Source organism: Typopeltis vanoorti, chromosome 5, assembly GCF_054136105.1.
Source record: "Typopeltis vanoorti isolate ZY-2024b chromosome 5, IOZ_Tvanoo_1.0, whole genome shotgun sequence".
NCBI lineage: Eukaryota > Metazoa > Arthropoda > Arachnida > Uropygi > Thelyphonidae > Typopeltis > Typopeltis vanoorti.
In genome coordinates this window covers 52,548,620-52,565,808 of record NC_143553.1, presented here as the reverse complement: position 1 = coordinate 52,565,808, position 17,189 = coordinate 52,548,620, and the positions used below count along the sequence as shown (strand labels likewise).

The following is a 17,189-nucleotide window of genomic DNA, read 5'->3' as shown; positions in this document are numbered from 1 at the left end:
TTTTATGTTCGGTTATCTTCGCAGAAATCTCCTCCTCCTTCCAGTTAAGGCCATCCCGAGAGAGATAAAGTCGGAAACATATTTTATCTGCTAAATTAGTAGTGTTCGATGGAAGAAACAAAACTCAATAGATGGGAGTCTAAATTATCTAAAGAATTAAACCTACCAATTTGCTACATCTATAAATTAGTATGTTTAGAGTGGCAACATCCTTTGATTGGCATGATATAAACCTCAGTCTTTCGTCTGCTTAATATTTTCTGATGACTATCAATTAACATCGTCTGCTGAGCCATACCAATTCATTATTCTGTCAGTTTCATTGTTAATTATTATATTGTTAGACAAATATTGTTATAAAAAGACTGCTATAAGAATATTGTTGATATTGATGTATTTTATATTTCGCTTTATAGGCATTTGATAGCTTAATAATATGCCATTGAAAGATGGAGTATAATAACAGATGGTAACTCGGTGAACAAATATACCTGAGTATTTCACAAATCCTTTATTTTTCCTAAATTTTTAAGTATAAAGTCACCTATAGATTGATAAATATTAGACCACGGGTGGGCAAGTTCTTCGGTAATAAGAGCCGCATATAATGAAGATTGGGATGCTTTGCTTCTGGGATTTGTTTCAAACGTCAGTTACAGATGAGCTTTTATTTAATAGCTTCAAATCCACATCTTCCTGCAGCTCAGTAAGCTCTGTCTCTATTGAAGCAACACCCGCGGTAAAAGGTGCAACAACAGGACATCCATCGTCGATGACATCAATCATAAAAGGATTCATAAGAAATTCCAAACATGGCTTTACCTTTTTTAGTTTCTCAAACTTGGCTTTTATCTTAACTCTCATTTCTTGTTCGTATTTCCGTTTTACACTCTTCTGTTGCTCAGTCATTTTAAACAAGGGTTTTATAACTTTCACTAAAATCAATCTTAATTATTTATTAATCAGAAAAGTACTTATCTACACTAAAATTCAATAGTTATGTTCCGCTACTACCAAAAACGCGTAACTTGTGTGTACTGCATGAAGAGTGATGACGCAGAGTCCAGGCAACAGAGGGAGGGGGGGGGGGGTAATGCAGCGATCATAGTAGTCACTTTTGGAACTAATTTTGGCGGGAGCGAACACAGGCCATAAAATGTCAACACACTTTTTACCGACCAAATACGATAATAAAATCCACATTAACACAACTTTCAAAATATATGTTTTTTACTTATGTTTTTATGTTTTCTGTTTAAAGCATTTACAAAATAAAATATTCTAATATTGGTGCATAATATAAAAGTTTAGAAAAAAATGGCAAAGAAAACCAGCATTGTCTCGGGAGCTGCAGTTTACCCACCCCTGTATTAGACTAATTAATATTGAAATGTTACAAAAAAAAAGTGAACAATGCAAAATGTGTTCTGAAGGTAAGACAAAGAAGAGAGTTGTTTTAGCAGCAGGTTAAGTTCCCACAAAATCCATATATGTAGTTCTTTTGAGCCATTAGTAACGATCCATTTGTGCTTTGTCCATCCGCGTGTTTCTGAATTGTGTAATGATCAAATATCGTGGTAAGGAACAGACGGGGGGAGGGGGGGCATATGGTGATGTTAGCTTGCCGAAATCATCCAAGATACAAAGGAATGGGAAAATAGATTTAAGTAAAATCTATAAAGGGGGAAAAGTATTTACCCTTCTGTTCTAAAATAATGTGCGGCATATATACCAAATGGGCTTTTCTCCATTGCATATCACACTTTAGTGTATGCTTTCTTTACAATGAAAATAACAGGACGTCATAAACATTCTCATAACCAGTCTTCTATGCACAAGATAGATGTGCTCTTGGGTCTATCGGCTAAATTTTTTAAGATAGTATTATCAGTAGATAAAATTAAAGATGCCTTTGTTTTTGGTATTTCTCTGTTGAAATCTACACAGACTTCCTCCTCTGGGGTCTTCTCTGAACTCCTAGACCACTATATAATCGAATTAATTTAAGTCATAGTGAGTAATAAGCATAGTTAGTGTCAGATATCACACCGCAGTTGAAAGATATATCAACCTTCCATCTAAGATTCTTGATGCTTTTTTTGTTATCTCAGTTTTTGAGTTTATTTTTTATACCAAATAATGATTTTATAATCCCATATTTATATACAGTGCTTAGCAATAAATAGTGCACCACGTGTACCTAAGTGTACCGATTGTTACCTAAGTGTACCGATGCTGGTAGAGATGCCCATAACTTATGGAACATCTGCAGTGAATAGTATTGTACGTATGAAAATGTAGTGTTACCAGATAGTAGAGTGTATCTTTATTATACTGTGCTACTAACGAAAGACCAAATTAGTAAAATATATAATTCTTGATCTAATATATAATATTCTATTTTTTACAAAACTTTATACATGTATAGATGTCACAAAATCTATCTGAAACGGTCTTTTTTTAAAAATCATTTGATTATTAAGTTTGGTCAGTGACTAAATTATTATTCTAGACACCGAAGTGTGCCATTTGTTCAATGTCTTTTTACAAGGTTACAATTAGGAATAAAAATGGGCAACAAGCCATCTGTTCCAGGCTTATATTTGTCATTACTGCTTAGGACATGTAAGTTACTATCTTTCGGAATAATCAGCGATTTTTCTCTACGATAAAAAGATCTTGAAATAGTTCAGGAGTGGTGGCTTAGTTTTTTTCCAAGCCAGTCAGTTGCACACTGAAATAGAACATACGCAGAAATTAGCAGACGACCTCACTAGTTATAGATAAGTACATTTCCTTCTGTTGCCATGACAATAATGAGACGATTATTTCTGTCAATATAAAATTTGGAATGTAAAGGACCATTGTTGCAGTTCATTGTTTAAATGGCATTAGTGCCTTGGATGAATATAGTAAGTTCGCTCTAGTTGAATAGATTTTAATAATATTTTATATGATCCTTTATAAAATAAAATGGCTATGGGCTGTAGTGATGAATAAAAACACACATCTTTTGAATTCTCTTCCATATCAGTTAGATAAACTAGCGATGTTTAGTGACCCTCATTTTTGGGCTATTCTTCAAGATTTTTCGCCATCCACTTGCTCCAATTTCCTTCAAGTTAAATAAAAAAAAAAGTTACTTCTCTGGCGTCATTCTGTGTTTGCTGACGATGCATGTTGCCTGAGGAAACGCATAAGTTGCATCTCCACCCTACATAATTTTCGTGGTTGGTTTTTCGTAAGGCTGGATTGCTTTTAAAATTAGCAACGATGTTTTTCCCAAAACGGAATCGCTATCAGTGGCCTTAGCTAGCTTGGCAACCCTTTCGACGAGATATTTTGGTTTGCGGTTTTTAATTTCCAGAACATGTCAAATGCATCTGTGTCATTGCAAGGGTCACGGTACGGATTACGTGTTTTTTTTTTTTTTTTTTCGTGTGTGCGTTGAAAGTCCCGGATTAGTATCCATGTTGTAGTTTTTTGCTGCCAAAAGAAATGAAAAAAAAAGAAAGACAGATGATAAGTACTTAATGAAACTGTCTTCCTATCGCTAATCAATACTAACTATTAATACAAGAGAAAGTAACTATTATTGGTATGAAAGTGACAGGAAAAACTAATACAGCAACAGCAAAACGAAACGACATATTTGACATTAGACGCAAGGCGGCAATGCATCTGTTGTCTCCGAAGCAATCGATAGAACTCAGATATTAAATTTGCCATTTTCTCTTAGAAATGTTATTTTAATATTTCGTGTATTCAATTTAGTACTGCTCTTTAGGCTGATATTATTTGATTATTTATAGACGCATTGGTTGGAACGAAAGGATACAGCAGATTTGAAATGGGTATTCGGTATTCCAATCCCCCCAACCTCCCCACACTTCCACCTCCAGTGAAGTTGGGGGTGAGAAGGAACTGCAAGCAAAATAAGGGAACATCCATCCGGAACTACACGATTGAAAGGAACCATCAATAGGAACCATCCTTCAATGCATGAGAAGGGAAGAAACCCACTGGGATAATTAGAAAAACAGCAAAGCTTTCGATACATTCTACTACTTTCCCTTTCTCACTGATTAGGGAGAATTATAAGGTGAATAAAAAATCGTCATTCCATCCATCACCCCCCCCCTCCTTGTCGATCCGAAGATGGTTGAGTTCTTTAATTAGAGATTTGGGCAATCACTGCATCTGACTTACCATTCCTGCGCTTCATTCCCCTAAGGGAGATTATCTGATGTTTGCAGACGTGTGTTCATCGGCTGGTTTGTCTGTTTTGAGAGATGAAACTCTCCACATTCATATAAGACTGCTAACTCACGTTTAACTGAAACGAGAGTCGAACCCAGGTCTCTCCGACCATTAAACTCCATTAAAACTACAGAGTTTCCGAATTTCCATTTAGAATATGTAAAATGTAGGTTTGAAGTCGTTAAGGGAACATCCGTAAGTCGGGAGAAGAAGAATTGCAACCCTACTGGAATAAAACAAAAACAAAAGCTTTGATTCAATGCAATCTATAAATCACCCCCCCCCCCAGTGGTGTAGCTAGAGCTTTTGCCGCCTGGGGCGGTCCCTGAATTTGCTGATCCCCTCAAAACTAGCAACACCTACAGCAAGTGTGAGGAAAATTCGCAGTAGGATTCCAATACTTGGAAATGAGTTCTCGAGACTGTATTTTAGAATTAATTGCAAAAGTTCAAAAAAAGGTTCAAAGTACCGCCCCTCCCTAGCTACGCCTCTACCCCCTACCCTTTTTCTTATAAGTCCGGTAAAAGGATGCAGAACGAGTAATGGATAAATCTCTCCGTAGGGAAGAGTTTAAACTGGCACACCATTTTTACTTGGATTACAGTATTTAAAGTGATGTCTTCGGTTTTTTAGAAAAGTTGGCTGTGTAATGGATCGAAGCACACATCGGATGCCATACATTTGGGAGATACAGGAACCGATGCTGGTATACTGCTTATGACGAAGGCCATTTGTCAGCAGAATAAATGAATACAGTTATTTTGTTTGAAGGACGGTTTGTGTCTGGTTTGGGCAATCACTCGTGTGGAAATATCGATTGCTCCAAGAGGTTCTCCAATTGTTTTCATTAGATCTACTTGGAAAACTCGCATCTGTGGTCCACTCAAAAAAGAAAAGTTGTTTTTATTTTATTTTTTGATTTTTCGTTTGGAGAGTGAAGTTGCATTCAGTTTGAATTAGGCTCATCGGAGATAATATCCCTTCGGGATGAAGATGAAGCCCTGCTTGTTCTTAAGTATCGTGTAATAATATATACTAAATATAATAAAATAGTAAAACAATATTTAAAGGCTGATTTTCGTCAATTTTTGATTATTTTCAATCCGTTTTGAACATTCCTTTGATTTAGCATAACAGCCATCAGGAAATTTGATTTTAAACGTATCCTAAGTTACTAGTTTTAAATCCTGTATTTAATTTATTTTTAAAAAATAAATTAAATACCTTAGTGCCATGTTCTCAATCTGAATTATTTTTCTAAGAAAATGCTTTGCTTTCTTTACATTTTTAGTGAAGTGACGTTGTCTTAGATATATTTGTCGTAGCCGTATCACATTTTCTCTTCTCCAAAGAATGTAGTATCACTTTTTTTAGAAAATAATTCCCTGGTGTATTTGATGAAAGCACTGCAAGGCAGCTTCTACCATCGATACACTTGTTAGAGGCGCCATCTAGTGATGGTTCTAGTTATGAAATAAACAGCGATTGAATGATGCTTTGAGAAATGAGGTTTCGTTATGTGTTTATTATTAACATTTCTGATTAGTACAATCGATTGTGTTGACCTTGAAAGGTCAACACAATCGACGTACACAAAAAAAAAAAGACCGTTATCTCTTATACATACTAATAAGAGAAGCATGCAACAGCATAGTTTGCCAAAGGAAACATCTATTAGTAATTGTTACGTCATTTTCCCAAACAGTTGCAGCCAGCTGAATGCTTTATCACGTGATATCTTACCCGTTACAGTCTTGCGATCGATCTTCAAGCGTCGCATATCTTCTTCTTCCCCCCTCCCCCTCCCACTTCTTCAGCCAAGCCTTTGCCCATTTAGTCGAGCACGTGACACCCGCTATTTCCCCCCCCCCCTCGACGGGGTCCACGTGTCGACAAGCGAATAAGAAATATGTGTAAAGGGGGGGGAGGGGATCCAGTTGGTGCACGTGACCAGCGTGATATATTGTTTGGATGTACGCGCGTAGCAGTCTCTGTTGCTTGACTTTAGATGTATCTTTAGCCTTTGGCATGCATCCCCGCTTTGGTTGGTGTTTCGCTTTCGAAGCACGTGAGACAGTCAGGCTATACCACCCATTCCTACGTATTGGCATTCCTAAAGGGATAAAGTCATTTTTTTAGCAGCTCACAAAAGTTTTTTTTTCCTCTGAAATATTTAAAATCCTGTTCATTGAGATCTTATTAATCTCATAGCGTAATAATTCTGTTTTTCTATCTGCTTAAACAGTAAGCACTTCCACTCAACAGTATTTTATTATTATTATTATTATTATTATTATTATTATTATTATTATTATCCCCGCTTGTGTCGTCCAATTTGTCATCTTTTCGTATCCTCATCCTGTCTATCCATACAGATAACCACGTTGACTTCTTGAATGATGGATGGTAGGAGTGGGATGTGCTCCGTCATCTTTTGTAATCCTCATTGTATTGTGTGTTCTTAATACAAAAGCTCGCTGTTACGATCTATCGGTTATTTACGAGATAGTTTGTTTTGCTAAGCCTTAGGATCAGAAATTTGTTTGAAAAAGAGCGACGATGGTAGTTTAATATTTTTTATGGTGTAGTTGAAAGTGTCAGCGATTTATCAACAAATACTTCGTAATGACGCAAGTATACTTATATATTCTAAGAAATGAATGGCATAGTTATGCATAACACTGCTACAAAGTACTAAAATACATCTTAATCTTTCTTTTTATATGTTCTTCGTTTCTTCTTTCTTGTTTTCATAAAGAGGAGATTTATATTTAAGTTATATGCGATACAAAGAGTACTAGAACTTATCCATTCTGTCATTTGTCCACTAATATTTTCAGAGATAGTAATATTCAACCTAATTGATGATAACTAGCTAAAACGGTCAGAATTGTGCATCTAAAAATGAAATTCCCAACTCTGACAGTGCACCCTGCAGTTTTTTCTTCTATGAAGTACATAAGCTTGTTGATGAGAATGTTTTTTATCGCACATAATTTACTAGGGGTAACTTTATCGTGTCTACTGGATGGCATGACTTTGAATGGGTTCCACTAAGGAGATCGTAACTCATTTACTTGCTCTGGTCATGAATAAGCTTTACTTATAAAATAAGTTTTTCTTCTTGGTTAATAAAGCGGGTTCGTTTTTCTATATGCTATACGAAAATAAAGCAGTTTTTTCCCTAGAAAAAGGAAAAAACTGCTTTATTTTCCTTCATCTTTCTTTTGATAGAAAAGAGTTCTTTCGTGACAATTTTTTTTTTTGTTAATCTTGGAAAAAGCATAATGGTAGAAACCTCTGAAAGAGCTAGTTTTTTCCTGCTTGGAAAATAGAGAAGGTTTTTTCTTGGAAAAGAACTTTCGCAGAACAAAAGAAAAAACTGCTCTCCATTTTTAAGAGCTTGAAAACTTTTCTAGTTATGGTAGATTCCCCCCCCCCCCCTAAAAGCCTGTTTTCCCTCTTGGAAAAAAGCAACAAAAAATCTATCTATCATGTAAAAAATTCCGAAAAAGCCGTTTTTTCTTGTTGGAAATAAATATGATGACAAGAAAAATCTGTTGTTGTCTATCATGGAAGAAGCTAAAGAAGGCTTTTATTTCATTTCATGGTATTACCCCCCCCCCCACACACACACATAACTGTCGAATCTCAGAAGTAAAGAGCTACAATTGCACTGTTAATTCAGCACTCCAAAATTGATAAGCTCCATGCGATCCTAGCGGAGGAAGAGTCTGCTGTATTCTCCACAACAAAACGACCTCTTCTCATTTTTCCTTCTGCCCAAACACTTCAGTTTTGTGATTATTTTGCAGTCGTTAACGTTAAATCTTCAAGCGAGTGGACCCAACAGACTTCTGAAAGGTTTCCATCGCACAAGTGGATCTTACTTTGTTGGAGACAAATAAGAAAAAAAGTTCTGTTTAGTAATTTTAATTACATCAAGCTTTTTCGTGTGCAGAAAAGTTGCCTTAAGCTAACCACAACGAAGTCTACTTTTTCAGGTCGTATTTTAAGAACGGAACCTCTTAAAGTTCCACATCTCAGCTCACGATATCTCATCAGCCTCGCGGCTATACTTTCTTACCTCGTTTAGATTTCAAATTGTCTTCGCTGTGTAAAGAACAGATGTTAGAGTTTTGAAAACGCCCCGCGGAGGCAGGAAAGAATAAAGTAGTTTGCGATGGTTAAGCAACAATGGGAAGGAACGTCATTAGAATAATGGGTACGAAAATGAAGTTTTGTTGCTTTTATAATTCCCATATCTATATTTTAAAAATTACATTATTCTAAACAGGATATAAAAAAAAGAAGTCAGTTCAGTTTGGTATTAATAATTTTCGTTTGTTAGAAAAATTTATTTCGAATACCATCTACGAGAAGAAGAAACTTTCTGAGAGCTTTTCGACGAAAGGTGAGTTAGTAGGTCTCATGTCGTTGTGGTGACGTTTTTCGTGTGCGAAAATTGGAATTATTCTTCCCGAAATATAGGCCTCAGGAGAATACACACGTCACCAGCACAACACATTGGTCTCGTAGCCTTGGCTATTTCTGACCTAGTTCTGAGCAACAGAATCTCCGTTAAGAAAAGTGTAGATTTCATCCTCAAGGGTTGAAAGAGGCTCAGATAGTTCCTTGTGATTCTTATAGTTCAGCTGTGTTGGTTTCAGTAACATCTTATTAGATATACTTTTTATTTGCTAATCTAGTCAAAGAGGAACATCCCATCCATCTTCCCATCCAATTCTCGCCTGGTTGACAGTTTAATGCAGCGAGGTTGCCATTCCTCTTCTGCACCCCCCCCCCCCTTTAGGGCGAGTATTTTATGACTGTAGATCTTCGGAGAAAAAATCCACTTCCTCATGAGACCAGCTAACTCACCTTTGATTGATAAAAGTCCTGATTAAAGTTCTTCGCGCCATAGAAGAGATTGGAACACAGAAATCCGTCGAAACCAACTGAAAAATAGGCACTAAAGGAGATATATTTTTCTAAATATTTTTAGTCAAAATTCTTATCCTGTCTCAGACGGAGATGGAAGTTTTTTTCCTCAGAAATTAATTTTTTTTCTCTAAGAAAACCGATAAAACTAGCCGATCGACAGACAGAACACACTTATTAAAATTCTTCATTCATTCACACTTTTGAAACTCCTGAGACTTTTTTTAAGTTCCATAAAACAAATCTGAATCTAAATGTGAAGAACTTTCCCTAGCTCCATCTATTGATCATCTTCCGAAGTAAACCTACTATATTTAGTAAGCATTTAAAAATTCCTCAAACTTAGGAAAATACATTCAATAACGACCCTAATAATAATATTTTAGAGGCAGAATTGAGTTGAAACTTTAAAAAAAAAGCCTAAAAAAAAAGATCCCTTCACTGCTTCATATTGCATTAGCTGTTCTACGTAATGAGGTCGATTTAGAACACGTGACCATTTTATGAGGCCCCGCAAAATGACGAGGAAACAGTGGCCGACCGAACGACAAGGCTAAGACAAACGAACAGAGAGGATATGTAATTTCCGGTGTAGCTCGACTCAATTTCCGCTCTGTCTGCATACAGCGATGGATACAACGCACTTGTAAAGTTACCGTAATCGCTAATAACAGCAGGTGAAAACAGCGAAGAATGTTTTATTCGTATAATTGGCACTCGTGGGGGATTTCTACGCCGACTACAAAGAACATTAAGACAAGGACAAACCGGAAATGACGAAGCAAAGTGTTAAGTCGAACTCCTTGAATAAGCTGATGTAAGTAGATGTTAGCATGACACGTGCTGCTCAACACACCCTTTTCAGTTGCTTGTTGGTAATAGGGAAGTAATAATAATAATCAGGGGCGGCTCGTGCATAGGCACTGCGGAACTGCAGCACCCTCAATTTTTCTCGATACATAAATATATTTATTAATTTATTTATATTTGCTTGTAATATTTAATTTTATCATCAACAATCCTGTACAATTCTCTTATTTTGTATAAAAAATAATAAAACTCCATCTTGTAGCACTTAGGAGGGCGAAGGCCGCTAGCAGCACTGTGTTTACCACAGTGTCATATTGCTACGCGCGCAAGCATATGCACGTCATAGTGGGATGCGAGCTATTAGCGTAATGCGGCACTGTCCGTCGCGCAGTTCCACTGTTGTTTATATGCAGTTTGTGCCAGTAGTAGAGTGTTCGTAGTGCTGATCGTGTTTACTCCGTCTCTTTAAATATTTGGACATTACAATTAAAGGATTTAATTGTAATGTACAAAAATAGTAAATGCATTCCTTTAATTACAATTAAAGAAATGGATTTTATTTTTAAGTAATTTTGAATTGTACCAAACCCTATAATTTTATCGATAATAAATAATATTTTTTCATGTTTAATTTTTTTTTTTTTTTTAAATTTGAACCCAAACACGTATACACTGTACCAGTAGCGCACTCGGGATTTAATCTTAGGGGGGGGGGACGAGTTGAGTAGACTATTTGAGAATACACACTGCGCATCACATACGACCTATGACTGAGCATCTGCAATGATCGTTAATTCATAAGTAGTATTGAAATAGAAGACCCGACACAACATAAATTAAAAAAAGAAATGAATTTTAATTAGGAAAAGATTTTTCGAAAATTTTGTAGTGTTTTTCCTTTTTCTTTGGAGGGGGCCACGGCCCCTTGGCCCCCCCCCCCTCTGGGTGCGCCACTGCACTGTACATACAGTGTGTATGTATATTTCGAAAGTTGCAGCACCCACACGATTTCAAGCCACGAGCCACCACTAATAATAGTGCGACCTACTAAAGCCATTTGATTTATTCATAAATAAAGATGCTAAGAGAATCGTGAATCATTAGATTTGCTAATCATTGCATGATCCATAAACCTCATACAGATCTGTGAATCATCAGAATAATTAAAGATGTCCCATAGAGATTTATGAATCAATGGAATATTAAAAATTGTTGATAATTTAGAGATTCAAGCATTGTCGAACGAATTACAAATTAGAAGATGAATTGGCTGAATCATTCTTGCGTCATCAGAATCATGATCAGTGGTAAATGATTCGTGAGACGATATACTATGAATGAGTGATTCAATAATCATCAGAAGAAATCATCTTCGACTGAGTATTCGCTGATCAGGAGATTCAAACATTCGCTAAACGAAATATGAATTATTAAAATGATTTAAACGTTTGAATGATTCATAAATCATTATGATTTTCGAACGTGTGAAGATGAATGATTTAAGAATCATTACGAGATCCAAATGTCTGAATAATTCGTGAATCATTCGAAGACGCACTTCGAAGATTCAAATATGAGAGATTCGTGAATCGTTAGATTCAATCTTGAACGATTCATGGATAATTAAAGCCAATCGTGAATGTTATAATAATAATTCGAATTTTTTTCTAATTATAATATTCCTAATTTTTCGTAAACAAAATTCACTCGATACTTCGTGTATTATCATATTCAACCATGAATGAATCACAAATAAATAAATTCAATCGTGAGTGCTTCATGAATGATTAGATTCAATAATAAATGTTTTGAAAATCAAATTCAATCGTGAATCATCAGATTCAATAATAATGATTCTTGAATCAATACAGGATTCAAATATGAACGATTCACGAATTACTATGAGATTCAAATACGGATGATTGTGAAACATAAGATTCAACTGTGAATGATTCATGAATCACTGGAACATTCAGTGTTGAATGATTCATGAATCATAGGAAGATTCAACTGTGAATGATTCATGAATCACTGGATGATTCAACTGTGAATGATTCATGAATCACTGGAACATTCAGTGTTGAATGATTCATGAATCATAGGAAGATTCAACTGTGAATGATTCATGAATCACTGGATGATTCAACTGTGAATGATTCATGAATCACTGGAACATTCAGTGGTGAATGATTCATGAATCATAGGAAGATTCAACTGTGAATGATTCATGAATCACTGGATGATTCATAAATTACTGGAACATTCAGTGGTGAATGATTCACGAATCATAGGAAGATTCAAGTGTGAATGATTCATGAATCACTGGAAGATTCAACTGTGAATGATTCATGAATCACTGGAACATTCAGTGGTGAATGATTCATGAATCATAGGAAGATTCAACCGTGAATGATTCATGAATCACTGGATGATTCAAATGCTAATAATCATGATCCTTAGTGTAGTCAAATCAACGATTCATGAATCACTGGACGATTCAAATATAAATATTTTATGACATTTGTAGATTCAAATTTGAACATGATGTATATTTATGTCAGATATATACTTATTTCAGTTATCAAAATATAAATTTAAATCCAATATAAATTTCCAACAATCTATGTGAAATACATCACTCGTTAAAGCTACTTAATAATTTTTTTCCTCTTCTTTCTATTACAGTGATCTCCTCGTCACTTTCGCTGTCAGTACTGTGAGGATATTATGTTTGCTGAAACAATCCAATTGATACCTCGAGCAGTGCGGCGATTTCCCTTGCGATAAAGGGCACCCTTTGATTAATGTCGACATCATCTACTGGCCAAGAAGAAGGAGACAGAAAAATGAGGATGAAGACAAGCGACATGTTCGGTTTTCATCATAACCAAGTGCTGTGTTCAAGTCTGGGAGAAAAGGACCCGTAATTGTCACCAATCTACCAAAGTCATTATATGTCATTGCTAAACCCCGGACAGAGAATGACTCAGAAGGATAAATATATATATATATATATATACATACATATATATATATATATATATATATATATATATATATATATATATATATATATATATATATATACATACATATATATATATATATATATATATATATATATATATATATATATATATATATATATATATATATATATATAGCCGGTGCAGATACGCTCAATGTTTTTGCGCATTTGTGGAGAAAAAATATTATGTCACCTATGCATATGCAAATAGCTGCTTACAGAATTATGTTGGTGGTTAGTCGTGAGGATTGGAAGTATTTTTTGGAACATTAATGTATAAATATTGTCAGTGTTGTAATAACAAAACATTATTGTGTCACATTCAAAGAAATTATTACAGTTAAACGCAATTTAACTTTAGAAGTTGTGAATAACCATGGGATGTTATCACGTTAAAACCAAATCATGTGTGTGATGTGAGAGCATATGTCACTTGCCACGTTTCCAACAATGCATCTGTTCATGTGCAGAGCTACTCAGATTTTTTGGTAAATAGTTTTAACCTCAGACATCACTGCTAGAGCTAATAAAAGTGGTAAACCAAAAGGGATAAAAAAAAAAAAATATATATATATAACCACAGCTTCCATAACATTGTGCCTTTAGGAGTTTTCACCAAACTTTAGCATTTTATTAATATTAAAAGAAAATAAAAACTTTTATGTGCTAATCAACACCTAGTTTAGATTGCATTCAGCTTAGTAAATTTACACCTAGGATTCGAAGTCTTCTTGTACAGAACACATTAGAGCGGCACTAAACCACGCTAAATAATAATTCAAATAACGTGTGAATGTCGCCAATAACCAAAATCAGATAAAATCGTACAGTGAACAGGTTTTTGATATGTGACCGTTACGCGAAAGTAGGCCTAATTAAGCCTAACGCTGAAATAAGCCCAATTCTTAGGCCTAACGTTAAGCCTAACTCGATAAATAATACCTACTAGCAGATGTTCAGTGTGAACTAATTTGAATGCATTCGGAAAGAGAAAGTAAGAAAGAAGCAAAGAGGGGTCATAAAGTCCATTAGGAAAGATCCCAGTAATTTAAACTACCAATTCTTTCCTGTATCATATCATACCAATACACAGATGCCTTGTAAAGAAGTTTTATAAAAATATCCAAGCTTGCCCGTTGTCCTTCAAAGATGCTGAGGCTATTAAATTTCGCACTTTCTTGTAAAGGAGAAAGATATTTATATGCAATAAAGTAGTGGTAGTTAATTAGGTGAGGAGACTGCGCAGTATTCTAAGGGCCGTAGTCTATTTTTCTGCTTAAACAATGGCCAGCAATTAGTAACGTTAGAATAAGTGATTGCTTGTTTTATGGAAAAAAAAAAAAAAAGTTAAAAATAACAACAATGAAAACCAACAATTAAATTTGTTGCAAGTTTGCCAGGCAAAGAAATCCTGTGATTGGTTTATTGTTGTCAGCTGCTTCTTTTAATAATCGGTCAGTTTTAGAAATACATAACACTTAAAATATTTTTTTAATGTTTTTTTTTTAAGTTAATCACTTAGGATTCATTACAAAAATTGTTGATTAAATCAAAACCATACGGAATGCAACCAATTAAGTATCTTTATATAGGAGATCGTTCAAACCAGCCATCGTTGCCAGCATGGCAGACTACAATAAGACATTATGCTCTGTAGTACTTTGTTGTTTTGTGGGCTAATTATCCTAGTCGGTGTGACTTCATCGTATTTTCTAACACCCTTATCTGTTGTAAATCCAAACCATGAAAGAGTACTAATAAACTAAGTATGAATTGCTCATAAGCGGTGTTAAATACTGTATTATAATAATATGCCAATTATTTTAATGTTTTTAAGCTTTATATTTTGTGAATATTTCCTCTGTTGTTAACTCCTACAGTTCTCCATAGTCATGGATGAAATTAACAAAAGTGACGTACTGTGACGTAATAATTATCCCGAAGTTGTCTGGTATTCTAGAAATATCCGACTGTGTATGAAAAAAGAAATAAAAAAAATGAGAAAAACTACATGGGAAGAATCCTCGACAGAGTGCAAATAAAGAGTAGAATAAAAATCAGTTGGTGTTTTAGACCAGTTATTTAATAGAAGCTAGTTCACGATTGGCTACATACTTACACATGCGCAGTGTGAAACAAAGCTGTATGTACTGACAAATGTCGATTTCTCACGAAAGATTATTCTGTTTTAATCTTACCAGTGAAATATTAGTTGTATAAAATTCAATGAATATGTATTATAATTTAAATGTAAATAATAGCTAATCGATACCTTAATCGAATAGCTATATTAATTTATATCAATATTAGTTTATATAGTAACTAATACACAAGAGTGTCTCAAGTCGTGAAAGGAGAGGCTAGCGAGTACACGTGTGGCGTTCTTAACAATGCCATTTATTTGTATATTTCGTAGAATTATGACGTCATATCCATCTTTGTTTAAAGCAAAGCAAGGAACAAACCTTTTTTTCATATAGACTGTTATAAGTATTGTTCATGCTTCGGATTATAATTGTCTGAGTAGAATTATGAGCTATTATAGAAACTAATCCCTTTAAGTTGCAATCTAGTACTCGGTCAGTTGTTCGCATTTCATTAGATTTAGCCATCGTTCCTTTAAAATATTATTTAATTTTTTATGTTGTTTCGAATTGCAGCTGAAACAAGGCTGTGAGTTCAGTTTATTTGCACGTGTGACTGATTTGCGTATTTTGCAGTGTGAAAGACTTCAATTTCCGGAATTAAAAACTCTTCTAGATCTCCTTCTGAGACTTGAGGACGTCTTTGTACGAACAAAGCGAACGGATCTTCTACTAAGACCTGCTTTCGTCTACACCTAAGAAGACTGAATCTTGATTTGGTGAGCTACCCTCCACCCCCATTGACTGTTCACTTTGAAGGGGCAAACACGTGTTTGTTTTCCTGTTCATACGGTTAGTAAGTCAGTCTTTGTCCATGATTTCCTAATAAAAGTGTTATTTTGCATACCGGAAGTAAAAATGAAGAGATGCAGTTCCGGACCGGAAGTGTATACCGGAAGCTGCGATAAAAGATCTGTTACATAAGTTATATATTTACAGGGTGGTTATTTTCTTTATATTGTTTACCAGTCACGAGGGGTGTAGTTCTATCATAGTTCGTTACCCCGAGCTAAAGAGGATGCAGAGAAGCTTCGTTTTGTAATATATCCCTAATGGAACAGGTCCAGACAAGTCCGTCAAATGCGGAAGTTCAAAGACGTACAGAAAAGTTGTTGCCAGAGAAAGTCTGAGGGAAGATCGCCTCACATGTCCATGAGCTCCATCGATGTCACAGGTGCCATCTGTCATCTTTTACCAACCATAGCGGGCTGATGTTCGTTTTTACACTGCGGTAGGGAAACGCTGTCACTTGGCACCGATCGACGGAATGTGGGGGGAGGGGGAGATAACCCCTCCAACACACACACTAACGCACGTACGGCTGTGTAATCGCACAAAGACTTCGTTCTTCAACAGTCTTTTTTTTTATTCCTTCTACGCCACCTCCGCTTTTGAAAATGACACGTATACTTCGTCAGTGCAGGATGAAAGGGGGGGGGGTTGCCAAGTTTGTCGACTGGTTGGAAATGTTGCAAGAAATCTGGAGCAGTGAGCAGCTCGAGATAGCCTGAATATTTTTGGTGCAGTTGTAACCAATAATAGAACAACCTTCCTAATTGGCAAGGGTTGTAAAGGAGGGGCGAAAATATATAACAAGTTGTTTGTTCCCCACCTAAAACGAATTAAAACAACTTTCTGCTTTTGCCTCATTTATATAACAATTTTTTTCCAATAAAGATTCTTCTATTTATTACGCAATTTTTTTTTTTAATTCCTACTTCCGACATTTCCCACAGGGGTCGCTGTAACTAATTGGACTGTGACACTGATGAATGTCCTACTGGATATTGCTTTCACAAACGACTTAAATCGGCTACCTCTGGAAAAGCGGATCAAATTCCTTGACAGATTCCAACATTTCAGTGTTTTGAGAGATTCTTTTTTGGAATCTTCGTGGACTCACTTTCTTTATTTTTATCTTAACGAACCAGGAGCGATCTTATCAAATAGTTCACGCAAGATAGTTTCAGATGAAATATCTAATGGTATCAACAAGAATTTGGAAT

The 17,189-nt window shown here is 35.3% G+C and overlaps 1 protein-coding gene across 2 annotated transcripts in view; it reads left to right on the top strand.

Moving 5' to 3' along the window:
* Positions 1-13,016, top strand: part of LOC150106412 (octopamine receptor beta-2R-like) — a 305,732-nt gene extending 292,716 nt beyond the window's left edge. For both annotated transcript variants that reach the window (XR_016548305.1, XM_090392432.1), the window contains one exon: positions 12,697-13,016. The gene's annotated coding sequence lies outside the window, so the exon portion shown is untranslated. The remainder of the gene's footprint in view (positions 1-12,696) is intronic.
* Positions 13,017-17,189: the final 4,173 nt, after the last annotated feature.